The 25,707-nt window shown below is 42.5% G+C and overlaps 1 protein-coding gene across 4 annotated transcripts in view; it reads right to left on the minus strand.

Moving 5' to 3' along the window:
- Positions 1–25,707, minus strand: part of LOC149230846 (ubiquitin-protein ligase) — a 439,935-nt gene that overhangs the window by 74,249 nt on the left and 339,979 nt on the right. The gene's annotated exons all lie outside the window — the stretch shown is intronic.

A 25,707-nucleotide genomic window follows, 5' to 3' on the forward strand; every position in this document is an offset into this window, starting at 1 on the left:
GATGTATTTCAAGTGTACACCCCCTTTTTTGGCCCAAAATCCATTACATACAGATGAAAGGAGACAAAGAGGTCGTACTATTAAAAGATCCTAAGCACTATAGACTTTCGTCTGCCTTGTCCATTAGTACCAAATTTATAACCTAAATATAGAAAAAAATCTCAGAGATGCTCATTCATTTTTCTTTTCAAAAATGTCAATCACAAATATGAAGAAAAAAATATTTATGGACCCTATCATAAAGTGTTTAAGGTCATGAATGAAAGTTGGACTTTGAGTCTACATAGCTTAACGAAGAGACCACAAAAAGGGCATAATAAAAATAATAAAAGTTAAGCATAGACAAGCCTAATAAGAAAAATAAACAAGATTCAAAAGCTTAATATGGATGAAAAAAGTGTATTGCATGAGGACACGTTCAAGCACTTTGCAAGAATTCGAGGGTTTGGTGGTGTAGTGATGGGACAGTTCGTTGAAAATTGTAACTAGGTTCGGTCTTCATAATGACCTAATTGTAATCATGACATTGTATATTCTTTAAAAAGAAAGAAAAATAAATTATATTTTATTTTGGACTATGCATTTCACACTCAAGTTTGAGTCAAAAGCATGTTCTTCATGCTTTTAGGTTTCTAGGTCTTTCTTGGATAAAGAATAATATTGGTCATGTATCATAGTCCCATTTAGTCCCATTGTAACAAAGGAAAATATTTATTTTGTCAAGAAAAATCTATGTATTTCTCCAAGACCAAGTCAGCCCCAAGTTAAGGACAAGTAAGCCTAAAGGGAGGGCTATTCGACCCCTCAAGAAGGCTACAAGTACAAGGATCTCGACCTCATTTGGAACACTCATCCAAGACAAGTTCGATTTGCAATAGCGAAGGAGAAGAAGAGCTAGAAGGACAAAGAAAGGAAGGAAGAATTGAAGTTTTTTGGGCTAACTTTCTCTTTCTCTGTCCACACATGTGAAGTTAGGGTTTCTGTGAAGCTACAGTTGTAGAAGGCCGAAATTTTCGAGCCGAAATTTTGAGAAACAGTTGCAGGACCGAAATTCTGGACAAGGTTGCAATAGCTCAATGTTTGGAAGTTGCCTTGAAGAAGACTTTGCAAAGGGGTTGACTTGGTGGTTGGGAGAATTTGGGGCTCTGGCCTTTGCATCTTGGGAGTCTCTTTGTGAACAGATTCTATAAGAAGAGAAGCATTTTTCTAGTTTTTCCCCTTGGAGGGGTTTTGCGTTGACTTGGAGCCTATATCTTGTGTACTTTGTCTTGTTGTGATCTTCATTGCTTTTGGTAATTGTTTGACAAACAAGATCTAATAAAGTAATGAAACGCCAACACACATCACAAGTAATTATCAAGTCAAGGAAAATCAATATAATCTCTAAGTCTCCTGATTTTCCAACATGGTATAAGAGCTAAGGTGTAAGAAGGAGACTGAAGATCACATCCTAGTTAGCACTATGACAAGGGTTTTGAAGAAGGATTTCAAGGTCCTTGGGAATCTCGCTACATCCATCAAGAGCTACATATTGAAGATCATCTCCAAGCTAGCAAAGAAAGTAATAGATGGAAGCCTATTCTCTGCTTTATCCGACACTTTCAAGCACGAAAATGTATGGGTTATTGCTAGTGGTGCCCCGGACATATGACAAGAGAATGCAGTCAACTTCAGACCTTGTCAAAAGGAATCCTCTCACTCAATTAAACATGGAGACAAGAAGAGCTATCTAGTGAAAGGGATTGGATCTACTTCGTTGGAGCTCGAGTCTGGTGGAAGTATTCACCTCAACAACATTCTATATGTTCCAGGTTTGAAGAAAAACTTACTTTCTATTTCTTGTCTAGAGGATAAGGGTGATAGAATTGCTTTTGTTGATGGCAAGGTTTTGGTTTGGGGTAAGGGATCTAGTATTGATAATGCTAGGGTGATTGGGATTCGTGAGGGGACATTATATAGACTTTTTACACTTCTATCTCAAGCCCTAGTCCACTTGGATGTGAGTCCTTCCGAACTATGGCATAGAAGGAACAAACACCTTCATTATAAGATTTTTCCATCTCTAAGTCAAATGGTCAATGGCATCTCCAAATTGAAGGAAGAACATGAAGGGACCTGTAAGGGGTGTGCTCTAGGCAAGAATGTAAAGAAATCATTTGCAAGAAGTGATACCAGATCTAAGGAAGTCTTAGATCTCATACATTCAGATGTATGTGGACCTATGGCACTAAAATCTCTTGGTGGGCATCAATATTACGTAACTTTCATTGCTGATTTCTCAAGGAAAACTTGGTTATATCTCCTCAAGAACAAAGATGAGGTATTCGACAAGTTTCAGGAATTCAAGAATGAGTGGAGACTCTGACTGAGAGAAAGATCAAGGCTCTAAGGTCCAACAATGGTGGAGAATACACCTCCAAAGAACAGATAGCATTTTGCAAGGAAACAGGGATTAGGAGGGAGTTTATTGTTCCTTATAACGCTGAACAAAATGTTGTGGCTGAAAGGAAGAACAAAACTATTGATGAATGTGTCAAGGCCATGCTACATGAAAAAATATCTCCCTCAATTTCTATGGGGAGAGGCATGTGTGACAGTTGTTTACTTGCAAAACCAAAGTCCTCACAAGATTATCAACAACATGACCCCTGAAGAAGCATTTACAGGAAAGAAGCCAAATGTGGATCATCTTCGGATATTTGGGTGTCCTGTGTATATACATATAGCCAAGGACAAGAGAAAGGAGTTAGATCCTACTAGTCTAAAGGGCATCTTTGTTGGGTATACTACTTCATCTAAGGTGCACAGAATCTATATTAAGGAGGATCGTCAAATTGAAGTAAAAAGGTATGTCATATTTGATGAAAGTATAGCTTTCAAGAAATTGAAGGATGTTCCAGTCGACTATGATGAAGAAGAGATACCTATGTTTGAGGATATCTCAAGGGAGTGTGATGGTCAAGATCCGACATCAACTTAAGAAGATGTTGAAGGTCCTAGAGAGTCTGTACAACAAGTGATTGTTCCAGAAAATCGAAAGAGGCACGCTTGGTTGAGAACTACTCTACAAGAAGCAAAAGCACATAGTAACATACAACATCTGGGATCTTCGGGGAAAGTAAAAGACTGGAGAGGTATTCTAGGTATGTTGGATATATGAAAAAGCCTATTGAAGCAAAACCTTCCTCCCATGAAGATGCGGCTAAACATCAAGAATGGAGGAAGAAATGCAGGAGGAATACCAGTCGATCATGAAGAACAATGTCTAAGAAATTATCCCTAGTTCAAGTGACAAATCTATAGTCACCTCAAAATGGATTTACAAAATAAAGCACGTTGATATGGGAGCATTGACAAACACAAAGCAAGGTTTGTAGCAAGAGGTTTCTCACAAAATGACGGGATTGATTACGAGGAAGCCTTTGCTCCTTCAGCTAGATATACAACAATAAGATCACTTGTTTCGTTGGCTGCTACCATGGGATGGAACATCCATCAAATGGATGTCAAGACAGATTTCCTAAATAGGACTATTAATGAGGAGGTTTGCATTCAACAGCCTCAAGGATTTGAAATAAATTAGAGGGAGACTCATGTTTGTAGGCTGAAGAAAGCTCTGTATGGCTTAAACCAAGCAGCTAGAGCTTGGTATGCAAGAATGGATGCATACCTATTGAGACTTGGTTTTACCAAATGTTCCACAGATCCTAACCTATACATCAGGGTGGTTCAAGGCGAACCAATTATCATAATCTTATATGTGGATGATCTACTTATTACAAGGGTAGGGCATCGAATTCAGGGATGCAACAAGCAGTCAGCAGTCGAGTTCGATATGAAGGATCTTGGGATATTACTTGGGACTAGAAGTTTAGCAGAAGGCGAGTGAGATATATCTTGGTCAAGGTAAGTAAGTGATCAAGATCCTTCAGAAGTTTGGCATGATGGATAACAAGCCTATGATGACTCCTATGATTACCAATTTAAAGAAGTTGAGGAGTTCAGAGTTTAGTCAGGTGGATCATACTTGCTACAAATAATTGAATGAGTGCTTGATGTATCTGGTACACACAAGAACGGACATTTGTTTTTCACAGAATGTCCTCAGTTAGTTTCTGATGGATGCTTCAGCCTAGGGTCTCCCAAGGTCTCATGGATGACCAAAAGCAAGACATAGTTGCTTTGAGTAGTGTTGAAGTTGAATATGTTGTTGCAAGTGAGTCTGTCAGGAAGTTGTTTGGCGCAAGAAGTTATTATCAGATTTGTTTGAAAGGCCGCTCAACCCTACATGTATACATTGTGACAACGAAAGTTGTATTAGATTAACAAGAGACCTGGTGTTTCATGCTAGGAAAAAACATATAAACAACAAGTACTACTACATCAGAAGCCTAGTATGAGATGGGGTCGCAGAGCTACATTATATACCTATTGATGAACACGTTGCAGATATTTTAACTATGTTGATTTGCGGTAGCATCGAATGTGCTCTAGCCACGAAAATTGTTGGAGAAGCTAAGGCACATGAGATCTCCAATACCCAGAAAGGGTTTGGGCAGATTCAAAACAGTTTGGGAGATATTAAAATAATTAATATTTTTAATGGAGTCCCTAACTCTAAACTTAGGGAAAATAAAATATTGATGTGAATTAATATAAAATTGTGTTAGAATGGTCCAAAAGTCATGGATCAAGCCAGATCTAATCTGAGTCATTGATTAGGGACTTAATCTCGGTCGTTGATTTGTCAACAAGAAAAGTATAAGAGGAGGCTTGAGGGTCACTTGGAGAACACACCAAGAGATCAAGATTTTGACTTTCTGGGGCTAGGATTGGTGAGAAAGTTGAGAGTGATCAGAGTTGTAGCTGAGGGGCAGTGAATACAGAAGCAGAGAGGCAGAGAAAGCACCAGGAGGATCAACGCAATAGCCGGAGAGAGGGGCGCAGAAGCAACCTTGGGTTCACGCAAAGCCAGCCAGGGCTCACGCAAAGCTAGCCAGGAGTTGCGCAGTGCCTCAGAGGGCCAGCGTGGGTGACGCAGAGGGCCGGAGGGCTAACGCAGTGCCTCCAGAGGCTGACGCAAGCCAAGCCGGAGTGACGTTGGGCTAAAACTGGGCCAGAGAGAGGCTGACGAATCCCTAGAGGCTATGTCACACGGTTCGAGTTCGAATTCGAGTTCGACAACATTAAGTTCGATTCGAATTTGAATTTTCCGATCAGGTTCGAATGAGGTTCGGCATTAGGTTCGACTATACATATTTTTCAATATATATATATATATATATATATATATATATATGACAAAATAATAGAAAATTCAAAACGATCCATAAACACATGAATACAAATTCTTATTAGTAAACATACATGAATAATGTAATCATTCTAACATCTAGTTAAATGTAAACATACACAATAGTAGTTTGCAAAAAGAAATGACATAATTTTCAGTCTTCAAAATTTAAATGAATGTCAAATACTAGTAATCTTTTAAAGAGCTATTTTCACTCTAGTCTATTGGATTCAAATTTTTCAGCAAGCTAAAGCTCACTTATGGCACTAACAATACTTACCAAAGGGTTAAAATTATATAGTGCAGCCACTACCTATAAGTTATACCCTGATCTCATTTGTACACAACCCTAATTCCTGCCATCTGTATGAGTGGGGTTTCGAGGATTGGGGTAGAGATTTGATTTTTTCTAAGTTTTGTGATAACCATTTGATTTTTCTAAGTTCTGTGATAACCTTTTGATACACATGTCTACAAGGGCTATATTTCACTATATTCTGCTTCCCTGCGAAACTGTGTCTTCATTTAATGACAATGTTACAGGATTTTGGGAATACTCTGTTAAAAATCAGTGGGTGATGATTTTAAAAATCACATGAATAACTGAGATTGTTGACCTATAGCAATGAAATTATTAACACATAATTGGAGATAACTTCACGATAAGATTATTAAATTGAGAATTTAATTAAGTAATTAATAAAGTCCTGTAAGAATATAAAATAGTGGACAATTGGTAATCAAGCCTGACTTATCATAATGAAGAACATGACTGCATAAAAAAAAATAGTGAAAACAACAAACAAGCAAAAATAAATTTGTGAGTATCCATCCTGCTATCTCAAACTGACCCAAGCTTTGTTCAGAATCTGTTTTAATCTCACTAACAGATTCAAAAACCCAGGAGAAAAACAACATCAGTGAAGGCTATAACAATGCTAAAATGTCTATTTAGATAGTTCATGTCGCATGCGGCATAATATGGAACCAAGAGCAAACCCACGACACACGTGACTTAGTCTTCAGATATCAAACGATATAAAAATATGAATTGGCAAATTGCAACGTTATTATAATTTAAAGTTCCAGAACCATCGATTATAAAGAACATTTTGGCAGGAAGCATTGCAAAAAACCAGTATGCGACCCATGGTTTTCTTGTAAACAGGAAAATAAAACCACCAAAAAAAACTGTCGAACCTCAAAAAAATTCGTTCAAATTCGTTTTAATGTTCGTTCAAGCTCGATTTCAGGTTCGGGTTCAGATTACGTTCGAATTCGTTCAGGTTCAAATTTCAGGTTTGGCGAACCTGAACGAATTTCAAATTTTTTTCAGGTTCGCCGAATTTCAAACCTGAACCTTTAAGTTCGGCGAACCTTGTGACGTAGCCTAGAGGCTGACGTTGGGGTTTCGTGGGGCAAATTGGATCTGTGGAGTTGTCGGAGTGTTTATCCGAGGTTTCAGCCGAAATATCTGCTTCCAAGTAGAGAGGTACTACTACCAAGATTTTTCTCTGTTGGGTGAGCCAGATTTGGCACCCAGATTGTATTTTGAAACTGCTTAATAAATCAAACCCTCGGATAGCTGCACCGATTTTCTTGCATTAGATTTTTTTGGGGACATTAGTCCAGAAACAATGGAGTCACTTGTGTGCTTGTTTCTATTTCCTTCAGTTGACGATCTATAATGTGTTGAGCATGCATTTGTATTTATTTCTAGTATTTACATGGTAAATAACTTGTTAATTAACAGAACAAGTAGGTAGGAATAAATCAGTAAAGTACATGAAGGGTTTCTAACAGTTAGACTTAGAAACTTCAACAAACTAAAGTGTTACCAAACAAGAAGCTTGAGTATTTGAGAGGCAAGCTTGGTTTGGTGGATATCTCTTCCCTAATTGAGAGGGAGTGATGTTGGATAGTTCTTGTCTTTATGGGTCAGGCACTAGACTAGGACTAACAATGATAAGTCTTAGTGAAGGCCATAATGAAAGAATGGAGTCCAGAGGATTGGATAAGAATCTTAGATTGGAACTCCTTATGGATTGTAGAACCTAGGGTAAAACAAGTTGTTGACCGATACTCTTTGAGGATGAGGTCGGGATCCAAGATAAGAGTAGTCGAAGAGGACCAATATTCTTTGAGGATTCAAGATTGGAAATCCAAGATAAGAATAGTCCTAAAAGGACATACCCAGTGAACATCCGAATGGGATATGTTCCTTAGAGGTAGTGTGGCAGTTCACGTAAAGTATCCCAACATAATGCTCTCAAATAAGAATGAGCTTGTCTAGTCAAGGACTTCAAGGACAATGCTAGTTATGATAAAGATGTTTGACAAAGATGGCTTATCAATCCGACTCTTCTTATGAGAATGCTTCAAGATTGAGATTCCTTGTACCATGTAATGGGATTATCAATACCTCCCTAGTTAAGAGGGAGTGTTGAAGATCGTACTAGGTTTGGTCTTCATAATGAACTAATTGTAATCACGACATTGTATATTCTTTATAAAGAAAGAAAAAGAAAGAAAGAGAAATTATGTTTTATTTTGGAGTATGGGTTTCATACTCGAGTTTGAGTCAAAAGCATGTTCTTCGTGCTTTTAGGTTTTCTAGGTCTTTCTAGGATAACGAATAATATAGGTCATGTATCATAGTTCCATTTGGACTCATTGTGACAAAGGAATATATTTATTTTGTCATAAAAAAAGTCATGTATTTCTCCAAGACTGCGTCAACCCAAAGTTAAGGACAATTCGTCCTAAAGGGAGGGCTATTTGACCCCTCAAGGAGGCTATAAATACAAGGAGCTTGACCTCATTTGGGACACTCATCCAAGACAAGTCCGATCTGCAATACAGAAGGAGAATGTAATATTCCTAATTAGCCATGGCTAATTGGAATATTCGATTTTGCTCAATTTTTCCTTCTATAGTTATTTATAAATAAAAAGGTGAGGAAAGGGGGACATAACTCACTTTTTGAATAAAGCCACTCCCTAGTAGCACAACGTTGTAACTTAAAACGGGAGCCAAGGGGGCCAAAAGACCACGTAGAGAAGGGGGCCCACGTAGACACTTGGAGGGACTACGCAGATGGAGAAGGAGCACGTGGCAAGAGAGAGACTACGTTGCAGGAGGTGGGCTATAGGGTTCTGAGAGAGGCCAACGCTATAAAGGAGAGAGGAGCCTCCTCATTTGGGCATTGGATTATGTTGCATTTGAGCTACTCACTTCGACTTAGAGCACGCTGGTTGTTTAGCCTGTCTGCGGCACTGTTTAGTGCATCGAGTGTCTCCGTTCGGAGATCTCACCCTTAGCCCCGGGGGACTTTGAGTGCCTGCTCGGGCAAGGTAGTTTCATTAGTATTTTGCAGGAGGAGCGAATTCTAGAGTTGAGGAGGAATTGAGCATTTTGATGACTACGCAGTCTTCAGAGGGGAGGACGCAGTCTCTTTTGGTAGGAGCTCCGGATTGGGTTATGTGGAGGAGTTGAGCTTGGAGATTGAGCAAGGGATCAACCCTTGCATGTTGGAGGATTTTGGCAGAGTCTCGGGTAGAGTTTTGGAGGATTCTCTTCAGGGGCAGCGCAGAGCCTTGAGGAATAGCATAGATCCTCAAGGGGGTGATTTTCAGGGTTCAGCTATTTTAGAAAAGCTTTCTGGGCTTTTTTGGGTTTATTGAGCAGAGGTTGATTCCAGAGTTTCAGCATTTTCTGAGGAGGGGAACAGCCCCAAATCCTCACTTGATTCTAGCAGTAGCAGCAGCACAGCAGTTCTCCGACAGCTTGGACGCAGTTCAGAGAGAGGCCATTTCCTTACCATTCTGAGTGTATTTCTTCACTTGCCTTGTGCAAGTCGAGGTGCTATCTTTTTTATCACCTCTTGTACTCTTTCCATTGCTCAGTATAATAAAATGGCTTAGCATTTCTCTCTGCATTTCTCGAGTATTTGCTTATATTCCATGTATACATTATTTTATGTTGCACTATTGTTATTTTTTTTATCTCTTTGAGCTCCCCAGCTACTATACCACTTGTGTGTTTTTCTCCAATACTCTTAGACAGACTCTGGAAAGGGCCAGGTAGCCTCCAAATCTCGTCCTCTTTTCAAAGGCGACATATTTAGTAAACGCCCTCCCAGTCCATCTCTGGTTGGAGTTGGCTTGTGTTTGAGGGATACCCCTGATAAGGGATATTAAAGTGGTATCAGAGCATAAATCTGGTTCAACCTGTGGAGCTAGCTGCATATGACACCGAAGGAGAAGCCCTACATCTGTTACAGAGGTATGAAATACAAAGATATTGAGCATAGGTTGGAGAACACCTACGGAGAGGGAGACTGTGTTCGGGTGGTGGACATAGAACAGGAGGAGCCTGTGGTGAACACAGAACAGGAGGAGCCTATGGTGGACGCAGAGCAGGAGGATCCGATGGCAGATAAGGACAAGAAGAGATTTGCGGACATGCTCCTCAAATCAGTACAGGATTTGTCGAGGTAGATCGAGGTGATGGGACAGAGATTCACAGTGGTGGAGGCTAGACAGTGTGAGAACCCACGAGTTTTCCAGGTTGGTGAGGGATCGGGTACATCCCACCATTTGCCAGAGCAGGGTGCCACTCAGCATGATACTACTCAACAGATGGCCTCACATGCCCCTACACGCTCTACCATGCCCACTTTCCTAGGAGCAGACACAGGGCTGGAGCCCAGCAGAAAGCAGAGCCCGGTCATATAGGCAATTATTTTGCAGAGTACCAGGCCTATTGGCAGGAGTTTAGGGATGCTCTCCCATTCAAAGACTTTGTTCAGCGCCAGCGGGATAGTAGACCTCGCGACCATCATAGAGGATACGGGCATCATCATGATGGAGACACCCACCGCACAGCTAGTAGATTCCACTTGCCTATGTTTGATGGCTCATCAAACAGTTCGGCAAAGCCTTGGGTGAAGAAGCTGGACATCTATTTCCAGCTTAACCAGATGTCGAAGACAGAGGCCATCAAGGTGGCGACATTACATTTGGATGGTGAGGCCCAGGACTGGTGGTTCCATGGGATTGTTACACTCGGACACTCCACAGTGACAACATATGCCGAGTTCACCAAGAGATTGATAGACAGGTTTGACCAGGGGGATCCGGAACAGCACTTTGTCGAGCTGACGAGGCTCAAACAGACAAGGAACCCAGAGACCTACTCAAACAGACAAGGAACCCAGAGACCTACATTGCAGACTTCTTGAGGGTTTCAGTGATGGTGCCAAATCTATCCACGGCACAGAGAATCTACATGTTTGTTGAGGGGTTAGCAAAGCCACTTCGAGGTCAAGTCAGATCCACTAGACCTACCACACTCCAAGATGCTATTAGCAAGACCCGAGACTTACAAGATGCCTTACCCATGACCCAGACATCTCACCCCCAGAGACAGGCTTTCCAGCCTAAGGGGAAGGATGTGAGGATTCCGCCTCCAAAGGGGAATCCAGGACGAGCACAGCTTGATGATGATGCCAGGAGGGAGCTGAAGAAGAAGCGGTTGTGCTTTACCTGTCAGGAGTAGTGGGCACCGGGACATAGATGCGCTGCTGGCAAAGCACATTTTATTTAAGTCTTCTCTGAGAGTAGCGGGGAAGAGGATGAGGAGGATGATTTGGAGGCAAGAGATAGTCATGTCGCGCAGGATCCTTTGCCACTTCCACCACCAGCAGCAAGTGGTGCAGCTTTTGCACCTATCAGAGGGACCCTTGCAGCATTGCGAGGAGTTCCCAAGTATTTGACGTTGCACGTACAGGGGATAGTACGTGGCCAGCGAGTATCAGTTTTGGTTGACAGTGGGGTAACCCACAACTTCATCGATGCATAGATGGTTCAGCGAAGACGTATACAGACAGAGAGCTTCGATGGCTTTTCAGTTTTGGTCCCAAGAGATCAGACCATGGTGTGTGCTCGTTACATCCCAGAGTTATCAGTGACGATGGGCACCTACACACTGACTGACCACTTTTTCGTGGTCAACATTCCGGACACCAACATGATACTGGGTGTTCAGTGGCTTATCACTCTAAGGAAGGTCACGATAGATTGGAAGGCCCTAGGGATGGAGTGGGATGATAAGAAGACAGGGAGGCATGAGAACATACGAGAACAGCACACATATCGGCCTCAGATTGCTTCGGCTCATCGGATGGAGGTAGTCTTCCGGAAGGAAGACGTAGAGTGGGCAGTGGAGCTACGTGCATCAGAGGCAGGGACTACAGGGCAGACGGTGCACCCAAAGATACAGTCCATACTTGACCAGTATGCCACAATGTTTGGGGAGATTCCACCGGGACAGCCACCAAACCGTGGGTTTGAGCACACCATTGAGCTTGAGCAGGGCATACAGGCAATGATTACTACCCCCTATAGGCATCCCAAGGCCTATCGGGATGAGATTGAGCGGGCCATTCAGGAGTTGCTGGCTCTTCGGCACATTCGACCGAGCACGAGTCCTTTTGCTTCTTCCGTGGTGTTGATGAAGAAGAAGGATGGCACATTGAGGATGTGCATTGACTACAGGGCCCTGAACAAGAAGACCCTGAAGAACAGGTACCCCATACCCAGGATCGATGAGTTGATGGATGAGTTGAGAGGAGCACGGTTCTTCTCAAAGATTGATTTGAGATCTGGGTACCATCAGATTCGCTTGAGGGAGCAGGACATTGCAAAGACCGCCTTCAGGTGTCACTATGGGCACTTTGAGTTTTTGGTGATGCCCTTCGGGCTAACCAACGCCCCAGCTACATTCCAGTCCTGCATGAATCACATCTTCCGTAGCCACTTAAGGAAGTTTGTGTTGGTGTTCTTTGATGATATTCTCATTTACAGCAGGACTTGGGAGGAGCATCTCCAGCACATTGAGACAGTGTTGCGCATCTTGGAGAAGCAGCAATTCTATACCAAGCTCTCCAAGTGTGAGTTTGGGTTGACGGAAATGTTGTACTTGGGACACATCATAGGGGTGGACAGAGTGAGAGTCCATGAGGAGAAGATCAGGGCCGTCAAAGATTGGCCGGAGCCGAGGAACGTGACATAACTTCGGGGATTCATTGGCATTTGTACTTACTACCAAAAGTTCGTCAAGAGTTTCTCACAGCTTGCTGCACCCTTGACAGATCTGACAAGGAAGGGGGCATTCAGTTGGATGGATACAGCACAGCGAGCCTTTGACAAGCTCAAGGAGGTTATGAGCAGCTGCCCAGTGCTTGCATTGCCGAATTTTTCGCAGCCATTTGTTTTGGAGTGTGATGCGTCAGGAGAGGGGATCGGCGCAATGTTGATGCAGGGAGGTCACCCCATAACCTTTGAGAGCCGGAAGCTCCTTACGCATGAGAGGTTGTATTCTATATACGACAAGGAGATGCTGGCCATTATGCATGCATTGGCCAAATTCCGGCAGTGTTTAGTGGGTAACAGGTTCAGGGTGAGGAATGATGACAACAGCCTCAGGTTCTTTTTGGAGTAGAAACAGCTACAGGAGAGGCAGCAGAAGTGGATCAATAAGATCCAAGCGTATGACTTTGACATTGAGTATGTCAAGGGTAAGAACAACGTGGTAGCAGATGCCCTTTCACGTAGACCAGCCACGTTGTCTCTTATGAGCTTGGACACAGACTAGAGGGCTCGACTCTTAGTAGAGTACTCCAAGGACAGATTTGCATGTGAGGTTCTAGATGGGCAAGTGGCAGATGACAGGTACAGGGTAGTCGATGAGATCATCTACTATAGTGACCAAATCTTCTTGACTGAGGGATCTCAGCTCAAGAAGAAGATAATTCAGGCATCACATGATTCACCATTGGCCGGCCATCAGGGGTTTACCAAAACCTACAGGGCCATTAGAGAGAGGTTCTCATGGAAGGGCCTCAAGGAGGACGTACTCCAGCATATCCGGGAGTGTGATATTTGCCAGAGGAACAAGGGGGAGATGAGCCATCCCGCAGGATTATTGCAGCCTCTTCCCATTCTGGAGGGGAAATGGGAGAGTATTTCGATAGACTTCATCACAGGGTTGCCCGTGGTATAGGGCAAGGATTGTATCTTTGTTGTCATTGATCGACTGACAAAGTACGCACACTTTTTCGCCATATCCGCACACTATACAGCAGCGCAGGTGGCCGAGCTGTTCTTCAGAGAGGTCTTCAGGCTACATGGTCTTCCTAAGACCATCATCAATGACAAGGACAATCGTTTCATGGGCGGGTTTTGGCAGGAGCTTTTTAGGTTGGTAGGGACGAAGTTGACACCGAGTACCAATTATCACCCATAGACAGACGGGCCGACAGAGATAGTTAACAAGTGGCTGGAGGGCTACTTGCGTAACTATGTCAGTGGGCAGCAGCGAGCATGGCTGAAGTGGCTGCATCAGGGGAGTACTGCTACAACACTACACATCGCATGTCCATTGGTATGTCACCATTCTATGCTTTGTATGGATATCATCCTTTATCTTTTGTTGACGTGATGTTTGGTGCTAGCAAGGCTCCGAGAGCCAAGATTTGGATCCAAGAGAGTCAGGATATCCTCCGAGTCCTCAAGGATAATATGGCTCCAGTGCAGAACTAGCAGAAGTTGTATGCTGACAGGGGTCTGGTGGAGAGACAGTTTGAGATAGGAGACTTGGTCTACCTACGATTATAGCCATACCGACAGTCGTCACTGAAGCAGAAGGGAGATGAGAAGCTCAAGCTCCGCTTTTATGGGCCATACAGGGTGATACGCAGGATTGGACAGGTTGCGTATGAATCGGAGCTACCCCAAGGCAGCAAGATTCATAAAGTTTTTCATGTATCATGCCTGAAGAAGGCATTGGGGCAGCAGGTGACAGTGACAAATGAGCTACCACCCACGGATGATGAGGGGCATTTCGTGTTGCAACCAGAGGCCATTATTGATACCACGGAGAGGCAGCTGCGGAACAGGACAGACCGGGAATTCGTGGTGAGGTGGAAGAATTTACCGGATGAGGATGCCACTTGGGAGAGTGAGAAAATTTTGCAACATCCATCACTTCAGTTGCTTGAGGATAGGCAACATTTTGCCGGGGGAGACTGTAATATTCATAATTAGCCATGGCTAATTGGAATATTCGATTTTGCTCAATTTTGCCTTCTATAGTTATTTATAAATAAAAAGGTGAGGAAAGGGGGACATAACTCACTTTTTGAATAAAGCTACTCCCTAGTAGCACAACGTTGTAACTTAAAAGGGGAGCCAAGGGAGCCAAAGAACCACGTAGAAAAGGGGGCCCACGTAGACACTTGGAGGGACTGTGCAGATGAAGAAGAAGCACATGGCAAGAGAGAGGCTACGTTGGAGGAGGTGGCCCTTAGGGTTTTGAGAGAGGCCAACCCTATAAAGGAGAGAGGAGCCTCCTCCTTTGGGCATTGGATTATGTTGCATTTGAGCTAGTCACTTCGACTTAGAGCACGCTGGTTGTTTAGCCTGTCTACGGCACTATTTAGTGCATCAAGTGTCTTCGTTTGGAGATCCCACCCTTAGCCCCGGGGGACTTCGAGTGCCTGCTCGAGCAAGGTAGTTTCATCAGTATTTTGCAGGAGGAGCAATTTCTGGAGTTGAGGAGGAACTGATCATTTTGATGACTGCACAGTCTTGAGAGGGGAGGACGCAGTCTCTTTTGGTAGGAGCTCTGGATTGGGCTATGTGGAGGATTTGAGCTTGGAGATTGAGCAAGGGATCAGCCCTTGCATGTTGGAAGATTTTCGCAGAGTCTCGGGTAGAGTTTTGGAGGATTCTCTTCAAGGGTAGCACAAAGCCTCGAGGAATAGCATAGATCCTCAAGGGGGTGATTTTCGGGGGTCAGCTATTTTAGAAAAGCTTTCTGGGCTTTTCCTGGGTTTATTGAGGAGAGGTTGATTCCAAAGTTTCAGCGTTTTCTGAGGAGGGGAACAGCCCCAAATCCTCACTTGATTCCAGCAGTAGTAGCAGCCAGTGTTGTTAAAATCGCGATAAAATCGCGATTTTATCGTAAAAGCGCGATTTTTTCATTTAGCCGATTCAAATCGCGATTTTTATACATAAAAATCGCGATTTTTTATGTTAAAATCGCCAGAGGCGCGGGCAGCGGGCATTTTATATAGAAAATCGATTTTTCTTTTATTTCATTCAGCAGTCCGCGCGGAGGAGGAGGAGAAGAAGTGAGGGAGAGGGTTGCCGTCGGATTTGGGAGCGAATCCAAGCGATTTTAGGAGGAATCCAAGCCAAGATCGCCAATTTGTCCATAAACCAGGTATGTAGATTAATTTTTTTTTGTTTTGGTTCTATAAAAACCTTGTTTTTCATTGTTTTTAAAGAATTTTTGGAAATTTTTCATTGATTTGGGATGGGTTGTTTGTTATGACTATGAGAACCAATTTTTTATTTTTATTTTCTCATTTTCTTTAAACATTGTTTATTTTTTTTTATTTTTCATTGTTTTTTGGCATTTGGTTGGGTAACTTGGGTTTAGAAATTGGGATTTTGGAAATAATTAGCTTGTAATTTTGCAAATGCTAAATTGTAATTTGTATTTACTATTATCATTTATGTAATCCTAAATTCCTATTTCCTAATCCTTATTTTTCCATAGGTTTGCAAATTCAAAATTCAAAAACAAACATGCCAAGGAAATTGGATCCTTTCTGGGAATATGGTGACCCTAAAACTCCGAATGATAGACAAAACTTGTATTGCAAGTTGTGTGGAAAGGAAATATTCGGGGGGGTGTACAGGTTGAAGTTCCACCTTGCACAAATCCCTGGACGTGATGTGGGGCCCTGTCTAAAGACAAATGCTGAAATTATCCAAAAAGCCATGAGAGCATTGGGAGAATTAGAGCACACTAGAGACGCCAAAGAAGAACTCAAAAGGCAACTAAAAAGGTCAGCTGAAGGAAGTGGGCCAAGTGGCACAGGTTCTACTGCAGCGTCAGTCAATCCGGTAGCTGCATCATCATATTTTGTTCCTCGAACCACACCTGGTTCACAACCAACTATTGGTTCAATGCTAAAAAGAACTGAAAAAGAAAAAGCTGACAAGTTGATGACAAAATTTCTCCTCTGGAGTGATATTCCTTTCAGCATTATAAGGAATAATCCATTTTTCCAACCTACTGTTGATGCTATTGCCAGTGTTGGCCCGGGGTACAAACTCCCTTCTCTTCATGATTTCAGAGGCCGGCTTCTTCAAGATGAAAAGCGTGACTGCACCCAAAGATTGGAGGATTTTAGGGCATCATGGGCACAAACAGGATGCACTGTTATGTCAGATGGTTGGACTGACCAAAAGGGGAGAACCCTTATAAACTTCTTGGTTAGTTTTCCCTTGGGGACTATGTTTATCAAATCTGTTGATGCAACTCATCAAATCAAAGATGCAAAAACTTTATGTGATTTGCTGGATGTGTTTATTTTGGAGGTGGGTGCAGAAAATGTTGTCCAAGTCATAACGGACAATGCTGCAAATTATGTTGCTGCTGGTAGAATGCTTATGGACAGGCATCCTGCTTTATTTTGGACACCTTGTGCTGCCCATTGTATTGATTTGATGTTAGAGGACATTGGGAAAATTCCCTTTGTCAAAGAGGTTGTTGACTCATCAAAAAGCATCACAAAATTTATTTACAATCACACATCTGTGCTTAGCTTGATGAGAAAATGCACCAACAACAAAGAGTTGGTGCGCCCCGCCATTACACGGTTTGCGACGAGTTTCATATCTCTTCAATCCCTCTTGAATTCTATGTGGGATTTGAAGAGAATGTTTCTTTCAGAGGAGTGGCGTGCTTCGTCAATGAGCCGCAAACCAGAAGGAGAGGCCGTCTGCAGACTAGTTTCATACCAGGAAGACTTCTGGGCGGGAGTGCAGGAGGTGTGCGCTGTTACAGAACCTTTGGTAAAGGTTCTTCGGTTGGTTGATGCTGAGAAGCCCGCAATGGGCTATTTGTATGAAGCCATGGACAGGGCCAAAGAAGCCATTCGGTCCTACTATGATGACAAGGGAGATGATGGGTTCCAGAGACAACTCCTTCTATGGAACGTCATTGATGAGCGATGGAACAACACACTCCATCGTCCCATTCATGCTGCTGGGCTTTTCCTGAACCCTGCATTTTCTTATGCATGTGGGTTTAATTTTGATGTTGAGGTCGTGGAAGGATTATTAACCTGTGTCCAGAAGATGGTGAGAACTCCAGAAGAACGTATGGAGGTCTCTAGACAAATTGAGCAATATAAGTTGTCAGGTGGCACATTTGGCTTTGAGATGGCTGTCATTGATAGGACGGTTAAAATGCCAGGTATTTTTTAGTTTGTAGTATGTACTTTGTAACTTTGTTTCAAATTTCATTGTTTCTTCAAATTCCATTTTTTTCTTATGTTTATTTAAAATTTTCTTTGTAATTTTGTTGTAGACGCATGGTGGAAGATGTATGGTGGCAGAGTACCCCTTTTGCAAAATCTTGCCGTACGCATCCTCAGCCAAACATGCAGCTCCTCGGGATGTGAGCGCAATTGGAGTGTATTTGAAAAAATACACAACAAGAAGCGCAATAGGTTAACACTTAAACATTTAAAATATTGCAAATTTCCAAATAAATTTTTGAATTCATTAAAGTTTTAAACAATATTTTTTTTATAATATTAATTATTAATTTATTATTTCATGAACTTTGTACAGGTTGGAGTCCCATAGACTTAATGACATGGTCTATGTCTACTACAATCTTCGATTGTGGGTGAAACAACTAGAGAAGACACCTTATACGGAAGCCATCTCATTGGATGGGATTGACACCACTGCTGAATGGAGGGTTGAGACCGAGAGGCCTCTCATGGATCCCACTGAGGATTGGTTAGTGCAGGATGAGGGGGAGGAGGAGGGGGAGGAGGAGGAGGAGGAGGAGCAGGAGCAGGAGCAGGAGCAGGAGCAGGAGGAGGAGGAGTTGGAGGAGCAGGAGGAGGAGGTGACACCGCCTACCCGGGCTACCCGGGCTACCACTACCACCAGTAGAGGACGTGGTCTCCGTCCACCTCAGCCTCCTGTAGCTGCTACTACTAGTTCTTCAGCTTCTATAGCACGTCAGACTCCACTGCCATTTCCACCACCACAGGCACCAGCTTCTACATCTAGAGGGAAGGAGAAAGTTGTGCCATTTTCTCGCAAGAGGGGCAGAGGAAATCAATAGGATTAGACTTTCATTTTATTGTATATGACATTATGACATGATGAGATACATTATCATAATTTTTTGTTGATATTTTGAGGCTGAGTTGGACTTGGGACTCAGGACTTACTATTCAGGACATGATTCAATGTTATGTGTGATTTTAGCGCTAGAAATGATATTAAACATCTTATATATTAGTTTTTTTATCATATTTATGTGTCAATGTATTTATTTTATGTTGTAGATGGTTTAGATATTAAAAAAATTGAAAAAAATTGAAAAAAAATGAATATTTTTGTGCCAAACGATTTTTTCCCGCTTTTTTCCGATTTTTTCCCGATTTTAACGATTTTTTCCGCTTTTTTCCCGGCGCCGATTAAATCCCGATCGCGATGTGTGCAACACTGGTAGCAGCACAGCAGTTCTCCGGCAGCTTGGACGCAGTTCAGAGAGAGGCCATTTCCTTACCATTCTGAGTGTATTTCTTCACTTGCCTTGTGCAAGTCGAGGTGCTATCTTTCTGATCACCTCTTGTACTCTTTCCATTGCTCAGTATAATAAAATGGCTTAGCATTTCTCTCTACATTTCTCGAGTATCTGCTTATATTCCATGTATACATTATTGTATGTTGCACTACTGTTATTTTTTTTTTATCTCTTTGAGCTCGCCGGCTACTATACCACTTGTGTGTTTTTCTCCTATACTCTTAGACAGAGTCTGGAAAGGGCCAAGTAGCCTCCAGATCTCGTCCTCTTTTCAGAGGCGACATATCTAGTAAACGCCCTCCCAGTCCATCTCTGGTTGGAGTTTGTTTGTGTTTGAGGGATACCCCTGATAAGGGATATTACAAGGAAGAAGAGCTAGAAGGACGAAGAAAGGAAGGAAGAATCAAAGTTTCTTGGGCTACATCTCTCTCTCTCTATCCACACTTCAAAGTTAGGGTTCCTGGGAAGTTGTAGTTGCAAGAGGTTGAAACTGCAAGGCCAAAATTCTGAGCAGTTGCAGGGCCGAAATTCTGGATGGAGTTGCAATAGGTCAAAGTTTGGAAGTTGCCTTGAAGAAAACTTTGCAGAGGGGTTAAGTTGGTGCTTGGGAGAATTTTGGGGTTTTGGTCTTGGAGTCTTGGAAGTCTCTTTTTGAACAGATTCTATAAGAGAAGGTTTTCCCCTTGGAGGGGTTTTGCCGTGGCTTGGAGCCTATATCTTGTGTACTTTGTCTTGTTGCTATCTCCATTGTTTTTGGTAATTGTTTGATGAACAAGATCTAATAAAAGGCCAACACACATCACAAGTAATTATCAAATCAAGGAAAATCTACATAATCTCTAAGTCTCCTGATTTTCCAACATAGTTAACCCTCCAAAAGAAAAATACATTTAAGGGTAAGGGACTTAAAGGTTCACCTCAACGGTATCTTGTGTTTTAAGAAAAAAATTGTAATTTTTGGAAAATTTGTGTTTATGGAAGAAGACTTGTAAAATGATAGATGTTAAATTATGGTATGTTCTATGTTTAAGAGCAATTTACTTCAAGTTTTCTTATTAGCCCAATATCAATTTCTAGAATTGCAATCACATCAACATGATAGTAAAATGTAGATAAAACATAAATGTAAATAGTAGAAGACAAACCAAGACAAGAGACACAAGATGTGTCACCAGCCAGGGGCAAACCCTAGTGCGGAGAAATCCTTGACCAATTTTTCTTATATTCTTCAATAATTCAGCAGAGAGAGAGATAGTACAACTACAATTACACAATTCTGTAATTTTATGACAGCAGCAACTAAACCCTAACCAACAAAGTCAAAGCTAGTCAAACAAGTCAGAAATGACCTCAAGTCAACCTCGGTCAACTCGGCCTCCAACAACAATGATAGGCAGCCCAAAACAGTCCAAGAATGATGGTCAAACAGTAGTCAACGCATGTGCAGCTCTGCAGTCAACCTTCAACAGTCAACGCTGGTCAAATGTATGGTCAAACAAGTCAACGCGTTGCCGTCTAGAACTGCAACTTGCTTGGAAGAGACTCCCCACACTAATCCTTAGTCAAAGACACCTCCTTGCTGGTCAACACAGTCAAAGTTCAGCCCTGCTACTCCACAGTCAACCCAAAGTCAACGCTGCCCTAGATCAGATTTGCGTCCTTCCTTCTTCCTAGGTGAGAGTGACCTGCTCCTCCTACGCATACCCAATCAGACTAGGAGAGAGAAGAATGAGGTGACAAGATGATGGAAATAATGCCACAAGGTCTCCTTTTATATGCCACGTTAAGGATAAGTTGGGGGTGTAAAACATTGTTTTGCTTGTTGGCCGACCTTGACAAATTTTCAAGAAATACAAATAAATTCATATCTCCATGAATACATGTCGGAATCGAATGATCGTTAGATCAATCATACACCTCTTGATGAGAGGAATCCAAGAAAAATATCAGCTGCCATAAATAAGGTGACCCAAATGGAGTTTGGCCCTAGTTGCCAATTTTAACACTCCCTCTCAACTAGGGAGAACTCCCTCTGCTAATCCATTTGTCTGTCGGTACTATCTCTGCCATCAAATGCATTGCTCTACTCTATTGTGCTCTGCTCCACTGGCCTGAAGTCAGGCCTAGATAAAAGAGTGTCTAATAGCACTCTTACTGACCCGAAATCAGTTCCAAAAGAGAGTGAGTTACATCACTCTTACGGACCCGAAGTCAATTCCAAATAAAGAGAGTGTGTCATACCACTCTTATTGACCCGAAGTCAATTCCAATTGATCCCAGATCAACGTCATCCTAGCATAGGGAGTACAGTAGATACACGATGCATCCATTAGTACTATTATGGTCCCTAACTCATTTCCCTACTCATTGGCCTGATGAGACATACTTCCCATGAGTCCCAAACTGCATGGGTAGGATGTCTCATCAGGAGAAGGATGAACCATTCATCCTACCTACATGTCGCCACGGGGTATCACAGGGGAAGGTTGATCCATTCACCCTGTACATAGCAAACCATTAGGGGAGGGCTGAATAATGGCTGAACCACTCACTCTATGGTTTCTCATCGCTCCAAGAAGTACCCCAAGCCCCCTAGAGCTCCCAGAGCTCAATGTATGTATCATACATGACCCTCATAAGAGGGTCTATCCACGACTCCTAGTCATTCTTGGAAAGTCAAGAATTTGACCTTCCCCAGGAGCTTCGTCAGAATGTCGGCGACCTACTCATCAGTCCCAAATGATGGAGCCTTATTGCTCCTCGTTGTACCATATCCCAGATAAAGTGGTACCTCATATCGATGTGCTTGGAGAGATCATGAAATACGAGATTCTGTGACAAACGAATCCCACTCTGGTTGTCGCAAAGGATCACGGTAGTATCCAGCGTATGACCAAACAGCTCACTAAAGAGCTTTCGCAACCAAACAACTTCGCACGAGGCCATACTCGCAGCAATGTATTCAGCCTCAACGGTGCTTATAGCCATCAAGATATCGAAGCAAAACCCAAAGAGAAACAACACCCGGAAGTGCTCTTTCAGTCCACCACACTACCTACCCAATCAGCGTCGCAATAACCATGCAGCCTCACATCTCTGGCAGTGTATCTCAATCCATGAGTGATTGTGCCCTGAAGATACCTCAGAAGATTCTTGGCACCAATCCAATGTGAGTGATGGGGCTCAACCATATATTGACTCAACACGTTGACTGCAAAACATATATCCATACGGGAGTTCACCAAGAACATCAATGCTCCTATGAGTTGATGATACTCAGAAGCATTTCCAAATGCGGGTCCGGCAGCACTACCGCATAACTTCTTGAAGTTAAGCTCCATTAGTGTAGTCATGGGCTTGCAGTCCACCATACCAAATCTCTCCAATATCTTCACCACGTATTTTCCTTGAGATAGGAAAATTTCTCTTGGCTTTTGCCAGACCTCCAGCCCTAGGAAATAGTGCATCAGTCCTAGGTCCTTCATCTCAAATTTGGAAGCCAACTCCCTCTTACATTTGTGAATGAGAGGGTCTGCACCTGTCAGAAAGAGGTCGTCAACATACAGCACCAGTATGAGAGGCTTATCATCTTCAACCTTAAAGTAAAGGTTCGGATCGACTTCACTCCTAGTGAATCCAGCTTCATCAAATAGCTATCAATCCTCTCATACCAAGCTCGGGGTGCTTGCTTCAGCCCATAGAGAGCTTTCTTCAACCTGCATACATGAGATTCCCAATTATGAATCTCAAACCCCTCAAGTTGTTCCACATAGACTTCCTCTTTAATCGAACCATGCAAGAACGCGGTCTTGACATCCATCTAATGTAGGTTCCATCCTTGCGAGGCAGCAAGGGCTGTGATCGAGTGGATGCTGGTGTATCAGACAACAGGTGAAAATATCTCATCATAGTCTACACCTTCATTTTGAGAGAAGCCTCGAGCAACAAAGCGAGCCATATACTTTTCAGCACTCCCATCAGCTCCATGCTTGATTTTGTAAAGCCATTTCGAGGTGACAATTATTTTGTCCTAGGATCTGGGGACCACATCTTAGACATCATTCTTCACGATGGACTTGTATTCTTCATTCATAGCATCCTTCCATACTTGATGCTTCATGGCTTCATCGAACGACGTAGGCTCGTTTTGAATGATGGTGCTCATAATGGTCAAGTATCCCTGATACCTGGTAGGCTTCTTGCTTTCACGGAAAGTCCCTCTGGGTGCAATATGTCTCTCAACATCTTCAAGAGTCCCCCTAAGCCATGATGGCCTCTTCCTAGAGGAGGAAGGGTCCTGCGGAGAGGGATCAATAGGATCCATAGGTTCTTCAATATCGGGCATCATTTCATCTTCCTTCTCATCCGACTTCCTGGTGTCAGCTTCTATATCTTTCCTTAGAATAGGAAAATTGTCAACCTTGGTAAGAGCCATATCTTCGTCAAAGGTGGCATCATGATTTATCTCGACTTCCCTTTGACCAGCCACATAGATTCTATAGCCCTTAGAAGTTTCTCTATAGCCCACAAAGATTCCCTTCTTTCCAGATGCACCCAATTTGTTTCTTTTTTCTTTCGGCACATGAAAATATACGGGACTTCCAAAAATTCTTAAATGGGAGACATCAGGTTTCTTACCAGTGAACATTTCTTCGGGAGTCTTGGAATCCAATGCTTGATGAGGGCATTGGTTTTGAACATATACGGCGGTGTTTGCAGCTTCGGCCCATAGAAACTTCGGAAGCCTTTCATCATGGAGCATGGAACAAACAGCTTCCGTAATCGTACAGCTCTTCCTCTCAGCCACACCATTCTGCTCAGGGGTGTATGGTGTTGTGGTCTACCTCTTAATGCCGGCTTCTTTGCAAAAGTCATGGAACTCATTGGATACATACTCAGTCCCATTATTAGTCCTTAAAATCTTGATTCTCTTCTCAGTTTGTTTCTCGATCAAGGATTTGAAGTGACGGGACCAGGTGAACACTTCATTCTTCTTTTCAAGAAGTATATCCAAGCCTTGCGAGAATAATCAACTGTAAATGTGAGATAATATAGATATCCTCCCAAAGAGTTCACGGGCATCATACCAGATATGTCGGAGTGAACCAACCTTCCTCCAACTTGCTATAAAGAGTCAAACCGTAACCCAAGAGTGAAAGCATCTTTAAAATTCTTTTTCCAAACACGTACCTTGCCATCGATGAATGCCACCTTGTAGCCTTTGTCTTCCATTGCCGAAATGGGCACCAGGTTATTCTTGAGATCAAGTACATATAAGACTTCTTGCAAATGGATCGTGTTACCCTAATTTAATTGAAGAGTAACATTCCCTACTCCCTTTACGGGATAGGTGGAATTGTCTCCAAGAATAATTTCCAAGTTTGTCTCCTTCTCTATCAGATTAGAGAGAGCTTCTTTGTAACCAGTGAAGTGCCTTGAAGCACCACTATCAATAAGCCAATTTCCCAACAAATCCAGAGAGGAGGTAGTGGAGAGGGTCGATATAAGATAATACTCATCTTGCTTATTGTTAACAACATTTCATTCATACCTGGAGATCCTTGCTTTCTTGGAGGGTTGACCATTTCCTTGATTTCCCGCATTCCTCTTTCCTTTGTCATTGAACCTGCCATTCCCTTGATTGTGGTTGGAGTTGGCCCTAGAGTGATTTTGATCATCATCATGTGATGTGTCCTTTCTATTTGGACACTCCCTCGTATAGTGGCCAAATTTATTGCAAACAAAGCATCTTCCTTTCCTTCCACCCTTCGATCCGGGCTTTCCTTTGAAATGACCTTTAGACCCAGAATTATTTCTCCTTTCGGCATGAGAGGAGAAAGAAGTGGGGTTTCCTTTGCTTGAAGGCATTTCTTGCTCCACCATATCCTTGTCTCTTCTTGAATGCATCTCGCCATCAATTCTTCAAATCCCGGAATTCGATCATTGTTGAGAAGAGTGATTCTAAATATATACCATTCGAATGGGAGCCCTCCAAGGGTAGTGATAGTTAGTTCCCTATCAAGAATGACTTCTCCAATCGATAGAAGATCATTCTTGATCTCAGTGATCCTTAAGAGGTAGGATTGAATATCTTCGTCCTTTCGCTTCTTAATATCCTTCAGCTTATTTTTTAGGAACAAAACTTGATTTGCATCACTAACTTTAAACAAGCTTACCAATCTGTCGTAGATCTCCTTGGAGGTGTTTAGCTTGAAAATGTAGGCCACCAGATGCTTGTCAATTGAGTCTCGGATGATCTTCTTCACTTTGACTTCACCCTTAGTGTACTTGTCCTTTGTAGCAGTGGGTGCATTTGATGGAGGATCCGTAATTCTACCCCTCACATAGTCCAACACTTCTTGCTCTTCCAATGTTAGATCAAGAGACATCTTCCATCCATGATAGTTAGACTTCTCATGGGGTTTGTCTTCGGTCAGGAAGTGGGATGAGAAACCCATGAAGCCTTTTGACTTTTCCAAATGTCTTCGGTGATTTCTCTTTCACTCTTGCTTGGGCTTTGTCTTCACACCAGCTCCGATACCATGTTAAATTATGGTATGTTCTATGCTTAAGAGCAATTTACTTCAAGTTTTCTTATTAGCCCAATATCAATTTCCAGAATTGCAATCACAGCAATATGATAGTAAAATGCAGATAGAACATAAATGTAAATAGTAGAAGACAAGCCAAGACAAGAGACACAAGATGGGGCACCAGCCAGGGAC

Source organism: Pinus tabuliformis, chromosome J, assembly GCF_031772625.1.
Source record: "Pinus tabuliformis cultivar Carrire ecotype Pingquan chromosome J, CPIR1, whole genome shotgun sequence".
Taxonomy (NCBI): domain Eukaryota; kingdom Viridiplantae; phylum Streptophyta; class Pinopsida; order Pinales; family Pinaceae; genus Pinus; species Pinus tabuliformis.